Here is a 7,953-nt window from a genome sequence, read left to right as displayed (position 1 = left end):
TTCTGGGGGAGCTTGTGAGCAGCCTGGTGTGAGGAGGCCAAGGGCAGAGGACCACACAGGCGTCCAAGGTCACTCTCACGGCCCTGGGGGGAGGAGGCAGTGAGGTGGGAGTGCAGGGGCTGCTCGAGGATCTCATCCTCATCCCTGTGGTGCTGTGGGATGGCACTGCAGCACCACAGGGGACGGGGTCAGGGCTACATCTGAGAGCCTCGCGGGGCTGCAGTGTAGGGACTGGTTTGTACGGGGCAGAAGGATGCGGGGATCAGGAGAGGGACCAGTGCCTGGGTCTAGGTTGGAGGGGTTGGATTAGAGAATTAGGAGCACAAAGCTGAGGGCCTTGGGGGCGGGCCGGGGGGCACGTAAAGCAAGAGAAATTCACCCAAGGTGGAGAAGCCGTGGTGGGACGGGACCTGGACCTGGTCCCCAAAGGGGGACTGACAGAGGGGATTCTGGGTTGGTGGTCAGAGCTGGAGCCCAGGGAAGAGGTGTGGGCAGGAAATACCTACTGTGGAGCCATCTGAGTTTAAAGAGGGGAACTGAGCTCCACCGGGAGCCGGGGTGAGTGAGGGGCGGGCCTGCAGGCAGGGGCCCTGCACCAGGCTCGCTCTGTGGTCCCAGGGGAGCAGGTGAGGCAGCCTCCTGACTCCCTGCCTGGGGTCTTGGTCAGCCCCACTCCCCAGGGCAGTTCCTTCCCGGGGCCAGTTTCCTCATCAGCAAATGAGGGCCTCAGTCGAATCGACATTGTGAGCTGTGGAAAGGCACCTGGTGCGGCCCGTGGAGGAAATAGTCACGGTCAGTTCCTGCTGCTCTGGGGCCCTCGGGTGCCTCAGTCTGCAACCGTTTCTTGTGCTTGTTTTGAGACATTAACTTGATTCTTAGGCCTGTCGATACTGGCAGCCCTTCACAGGAAACCTTCAGGCTCGGGCTCCCTTTGATTAGCACCCTAAGGAAGACTGGGGCTTACTGAGGGAGGACAGGGCCTCTGGGGGTTTCCAGAGTTAAAACCATCTGCGTGGATGCGATGCGCGTGTCCCCAGCTGTGATCTTGGGAGCTGTGTACGGTGCAGGGTCAGAGGGTGCCACGAGTCAGCAGTTGGCACGGCGGGTGTCAGATCCCTCCTCTCACGTCGGGGGCCCCTCAGTGTGGGGAGTTTGGGGAGATGGCCGCCAGAGGGCGGGAGGGGGCTGGGAGGCAGGCGGAGCCGTGGCGCCAGCTGTGGGAGTGCAGTGGGCAGAGGTGGCGGCGACAGCAGCAGCCCCCGGGTCAGGTTCGCAGGGCCAGCTGGGCCTGTTTGATGGACCAGGTGGTCCTTGGGCCAGGCCTGGCTCAGGTGGCTCTCCAGGTTTTCTGGAAACCCAGTAATCTACCTGATCTTCCAACAAAGCACATTTCTGCTGAAGTCTCTGAGGCTCTCGCCCACCAGAGCCAGCAGATGCAGCTGCCCATGCCCTAGGTGGAGTGGCTCTGACTCCCCGTGGCCGGCCGCGTGGCCTTGGGAAAGCCCCTCCCAGCCGGTGCCTCAGCGTGATGAGGCTAATGGATGCCCATCCCGCCCCGCCTGTCCTGTGGGCTGGTGGTCAGAGGCCTTGGGGGGTTGCTGAGCCCGGCTCCCTGGCTCCGGGCCACCACCTGGCAGCACAATCCTGCCAGGATCTCAGACAGTCTGGGCTCCCACCCAAGGCAGCAGGTCAGGACTAACACTCCGCGTGGCCAAGGGTGGGGGCCGTAGGGCCTTCTTAACAGACATCTCAGATGCCCGGTCTGCTCGGGAACCCTCAGTCCACACGCCACTCTCATCAGACCGCGGGCTTCAACTTAAAGGCACACAGGAATTGCTCAACTCATAGAAGTAGTTTTGGTGGTCCTTGCTGCTTCTGGAACTCTGCTAGGCTGGAAGATGCAGCTGAACTGGGTCCAGGGAGCCCCTCGTTCAGCTGGGGAAGCCGAGTTTTGGTCAGAAGGCTGTGAGAGGAGGCCCAGGTGCAGGCTGGTTGGCCTCCATGGAGTATCCCAGGCTCACCCCTGATGGAGTTCTCAAGGAAAGGTACTGAAATTCTACAGAATTCTGGCTCCTTTTATCTTTTATTTATTTATTTTTTTTTTGCGGTACACAGGCCTCTCACTGTTGCGGCCTCTCCCGTTGTGGAGCACAGGCTCCAGACGCGCAGGCTCAGCGGCCATGGCTCACGGGCCCAGCCGCTCCACGGCATGTGGGATCTTCCCGGACCGGGGCACGAACCCGTGTCCCCTGCATCGGCAGGCGGACTCCCAACCAGTACGCCACCAGGGAAGCCCTCTGGTTCCTTTTTAAAAGGGTGCCGGACTTCACTGGTGGTGCAGTGGTTAGGAATCCACCTGCCAATGCAGGAGACATGGGTTTGATCCCTTGTCCGGGAAGATCCCACACGCTGCGGAGCAACTAAGCCCGTGCTCCACAACTACTGAGCCTGCGCTCTAGAGCCCACGAACCAGAACTACTGAAGCCCGCGCGCCTAGAGCCCGTGCTCCAGAACAAGAGAAGCCACCGCAATGAGAAGCCTGCGCACCTCAACGAAGAGTAGCCCCCACTCGCCACAACTAGAGAAAGCCCAAGCACGGTAACGAAGACCCAACACAGCCAAAAATAAATAATAAATTAATTAATTTAATTAAATTAAAAGGATGCCATATACATGAAAAGACATTCAATTAGGCATTGGGGAAGTCAAAACCACAATAAGATACCACATTGCACCCAACTAAGATGGCTAGAATTACAACAGAACAAAAAGAAAATAACAAGTGTTGGTGAGGATATGGAGGGAGTGGAACCCTTGTGCTGGTGGGAGTGCACAAGGGTGCAGCCGCTAGGAAGACAGCTTGGCGGCTCCTCAAAAACTAAACATAAAACTACCATGTGACCCAGCAATTCACTCCTAGAGTAAACTGAAAACAGGTGTTCAAACCAAAACTGGACTTGACTGTTCATAGCAGCACTATTCACGGTCACCTAGAGGTGGTAACAACCAAATATCCACCACCAATGAATGGATGAACAAAATGTGGTCCTCCCCACACTGGAATGTTTACTCAGACATGAGGAGGGATGAAGCACTGGCACATGAGACAGCATGGATGCTCCTCAGATGCTGAGTGAAAAATGCCAGGCACGAAAGATCACGCCTCATATGATTCCACTGATGTGAAGTGACCACAGAGACAGCCCAGGGGCTGGGGGAGGGAGCAACGAGACCTGACTGTTCATGGGCACGGCACAGGGTTTCCCTTCGGGTGATGAAAGTGTTTCAGGACTAAATAGAGTTAGTGGTTGCACAACATTGTGAATGCACAAAATGCCACTAAAGTGGACAGAATTGTATACTTTAAAATGGTTAATTTTCTGTTATGTAAATTTTATCTCAATTTTGAAAAACAAAGATGTCATAGGACCCTTTGAAAATACACATCACAGGGAGCAATTTTCTCACAGAGCGTAAGTGGCCAGGGGGTCCGCACAATCCCCACGTTCCCTCTGGAGGTTCCAGGCGGCCTCTCCCACGCACCATCTTTTCTTCCCTGCTGGGTCCTGGCGGGGTGGTACTCCTCCCCTCCTGAAGATGCGTCTTAGGAGATTTCTGATCCCACAGAGCCAGTGCCCTGACAGCCACCTGCTGACTGCCCAGTTTCAGGGACAAGCATGGACACCGCCACCCTAGGCCAGGTGGCCCCTTCCCTGTCACCAGCCCTCCACTCCCTGCAGCCCGTCCACTGGGTGTCCTCCAGCCTGGGGCCACCACTCTCTGCGCCTGCCACGCGTCCCATCACCTTTCCATGCTGTCCACCAGGTGGCAGCGGAGGCCCCCCCATGTGGAGTCCCTGCCCACCAGCAACACCAACACCCCACGTCCTCTGAAGACCAGGAGCTGAGATGCCGGGGTCACATCTCCCTCAGGGCAGAGCTCGTCATCAGCACGAGCACGGCCGCAACCTCAGTCCTCTCTGCCCAACTCGGGAGGCCGAGCTCCAGACACTGGACTGGGAGCCTGAAGGCTGGAGTCTCTCCTGCAAAACACCACAGGGCCGTGCTCCTGCAGCTGACACCCCGTGAGACCCCACCTGCCCGGAACCACTTGCAAGCCACCACCTCAGCTTTCCGGGAGGGCTGCACAGCAAGCCCACCACTTTCCAGCAGGGAGCCTGTGCCTGGTGGGGAGCCTCGGCTTTGACTTTTCCTGAGGTGGAATCAAGGTCTCTGGGGTTTTCCTGGTGGGAAATCTATGAGCCAAGGAATGAAGGAAAATTACAACCGAATCCAACACCACCAGCCCCAGGGGTTCTGAAAACCAAGGCCTGAGGCTGCACAAAGGACTCTATTGGCTCCTCCAGCCTCAGAGAAAATCTCGAAATCTGGGTGAGAATTAACAGCAGATTCCAGGGGCTGAGCTGCCAGATCTCCACAGGGGCCTCGTTTCTGCCAGCAACGGAGCGACACTGCAAAGGTCACGTGGAGCTGGTGTCTGGTTGGACTGGGGGTTAAAGGTCACCTGGATCTGTTTAAATTGTTTCTCCCCCATGGATGGAATCTTCTTTTTGTTTGGACAGCTAGTCAACAGCTAAGGTTTTCCATGAACCTCTGCAAAGATGTCTGTTTCTTCCAGTTTTTGAGGGGAAAAAAAAGAGCCTAACGGGGCAAATGATATTCTCAAGCTTGACACTAAAATAATTTTTTTCAAAATCCTATGACTTTCTGACCGGACCTGTCAGTGAAGAAATTCCAAACCACTCCATGCTTCCTGAGGCTGTGACAGCCCGGACAGCAGTTTTGAGTACTGTTCAGACAGCTGCCTGGTTCTGGACAGAAAGGGGTGCCCCACCGTGTCCCTGCAGCCGGCATCAATTCAGCCCAGTTTTCGCTGGACCACCGTGGGCCCTTCTGGGGGGACCTGCCCAGGCATCTGGGCGGTTCTGGGGCTTGGGGTTTGCTTTCACTACAGACTGGACTCGGGGCATTGCAGATTCTCCAAAGACCCCAGCCCCTCTGCTCTCAGGCTTCCTGCCACTTGCTGCAGGAGCTCGTGGTCAGATAAATAAACTCGGTCCCGCACAGGGGTCCAGCCAGCACCCCCCAGGCCTGTGGAGCCCAGCCTGGCCCCTCAGCCAGTTTTGCCTTCTCACTGTCCAGTTTCATCACAGTCCTTCTAGCACGTTCTGGGGTGAGCCACAGAAGCAGGTGAGGGTGGTTACGTGCTACTCAAAGGGACGGGACCTCACGTTTCCTGAGTGCCCACCACCACTTGGGCTGGGTCCGTGGGTTACCTCGCCTGTGGGACAGAGCCCCCTGCTGTCCAGCATCAGCGTCTGATGGCCACAGTGGCCATTCAGCATCAGCTGTCCCACACTGTGCAAACCCACAGGTGGACAGTGGGCCGATGTCTTCCTATCAGAGCAGTCTCGTTTGGTGTCCACATAGTCAGAACACGGAGAGCCCTCTCAATATCCTTGGTTCCCAAATACAAGAGAAACCGGGAGACCTGAGTGCCAGAAAGAACAGAGGTGGGAGAGAAGCCCACACACTGCAGGCCGGCAGCTGCTGTCCAGTGTGCAGGAACTGCCCGTCTGGTCCCTTCCCACCTCCAGGGGACACACCTGGACCAGGCAGGCCCAGCTGCCTTAGGGCCTAGACAGGGAGACGACAGGCGGGTGGCTCCAGACCCCCATCTCTTGGGAACACCTGGCCCCAAGGCGGATGTGCTCGCCTCTCCCGAGACCCGTACACCACTTCCCCTGCATTTGGGAACCGAGGGCGGCGGGGGGGCGGGGGGGTGGGGGCGGGGCGGAGCTCTCCGTGTTCTGGCTGTGTCTACACCACACGAGACTGCCCTGATAAGAAAACATCCGCCAGTTGTCCAAATGCCACAGTGCTGGACAACCAGGGGTGGGGGTGGGGAGCGTCTGTCCCACCGTCAAGTTGACCCACAGACCCACGCGAGTCGGCCTCAAAGCTCCCCGTTCGGGAGCTGTGGGACCCTAGGTGGGGATTTAGGATCTGCAGCAAGAGGAGAAAGTCAGATTTCAGGGCTGAAGACATTTTCTAGTCTGGCTTTAAATAAACATGGAATTTAAAAAGAGAGAGAGAGAGAGTGCGGAGCCCCCAGCAGCTGAAATTAGAAGCAGCAGCCTGGACAGGGAAGCCATCTGCGCAGGCGAGGCTGCGCCTGGGCCTCGCTCGCGGCACCAGGAGCCGGCGCTGCAGGTACAGGTCTGCCCTCTCTGCCAGGACATCCAGGCTCGTTTCCTGGAGTGTCCTCTAAGTTCACGTTCCAAAGAACAGATTTCCTCCTCTCTGCTCCAGACATACCTTTGAGATCACTTTCAAGGCAATTTAAGTAATTTAAGAGGCAGAGTGATTTAAAAAATGGCATTTCAGGGGGAAAGGAAGTAATTACATTGAGGGTGAAAACAGCGTCTTTCCTCATCTTTCCCCTGAAGCCGGGTGACAGCCGAGCCAGTGTGCCTGCGGCGGCCAGCCTGGGCACACAGCACTCGGCCCCTGGGCCCTTCGAGTCGCTCACCTCTGGCCCCCTGACCCAAAACGCCGTGTCCTTTTGACCCAGGGGCTTGCATGAGGGCCGACGCTGGCTTCCTTAGATTGCGGTCTCCCCGCTCACAGAACCCTGTCGCAAGCTGGGTTTGCACATAAGGTGGTGAGTGTGCCCAAGATGGGGGTGGGGGGGTGTTTGGGTGGGCTCCTCGGCTGCCTGCCTTCGGCTCCTCGCTCCCCACCCAACCCAACCCAAACCTGGCCCCTGAGCTTGGGCTGCCCTTCCCAGCCCGCCCCGTCTAGCTCTGGACACGAGGCCCAAGCAGGCAGCTTGCCTTGGCGTCCTTCCTCTGACCCAGCCCTCCTGCCTCACCTGGGCCAGTACAGGAGGCCCAGGTACAGGGGGCTCTGCCCAAGGCCTCATCACCTGCCCAAGTTATCTAAATCTGCATTGTCAGTTAATATATTCGAACAAGCGAGTGGGTGACCGAGCTGGCAGACGCAGGATGACGCTGAAATGTAATAAGAGGGGGAGAAACACCGAGTGAAGCTGAGGCTCGTCCTCGCCCCTGCGCTCACCCCCACGCCGCCTCCCACAGGCACCTGGAGTCACGCCGATGCGCCGGATTATGTAAGAGGGCCCGCTGCTGGCGAACCTCTCCCCACCCAGCCCGGTGACAGGGTGGCACCTCCTCTGGCCCCTCCACCCTCAGTGGAAGCCACTGGCCCCTCCTGGGCCTGGCCAGTAGGGAAGCTCTGGGAACTTTCTAAGCTGCCTTGCTAAGAGGGTTGAAGCTAAACCAGGAAGGGCATGGGAGCCACACTCCTTCATCTCGGAGAGGGCAGAGGGCCCTGCTGGTCCAGGCGGCGCCCATGGCGGGCAGATAGGCGTCCCCTCCTCTCAGGCGGGGCCCGGCTCCGAGGTCCCTGCGAGGGCAAAGAGGGCGACGTCACTGATCCCTGGAGGCGCAGGGTGAAGCCCATGCTGTCTGCAGCCAACGTTTCGGTCAGAGAGATGAAAGCCTCTGAACCACGTGCAGCTCAAGGGGGAGCAGGTTTTGAGGGAAGGGCAAATCTAAGTAAAAGCCTGGGGAGGAGGGAGCTAAGAGCCGCATCTGGGTGGCAGGAGATCGGCCATCAGCCGGGCCCACGCCCCCCATGCCAGCCTCCTGCACGGAAGCCACGTGGCAGGTGGCAGAGCAGGCCCGGGGCACCCTGTGGGGACAGGGCCACTGCTCTGCCTACTGAACCTACAGACACCAGACTCTGGGGTGAGGTGCAGCTGCCCTCCTTCAGACCCCCAGGCCAAATAGAGGCTTGTGCCAAGGTCATGGGTGCCCCCGCCTTTAGCAAACTTTACATTTTAGGACTGTTTACATTTACAAAGTTACTGCAAAGATAGCCCACACCCAACAGTCTCCCCTGTTGTCAA

Source organism: Physeter macrocephalus, unplaced genomic scaffold (genome assembly GCF_002837175.3).
Source record: "Physeter macrocephalus isolate SW-GA unplaced genomic scaffold, ASM283717v5 random_277, whole genome shotgun sequence".
Classification (NCBI taxonomy): Eukaryota; Metazoa; Chordata; class Mammalia; order Artiodactyla; family Physeteridae; genus Physeter; species Physeter macrocephalus.
This window is presented reverse-complemented; position numbering follows the sequence as displayed.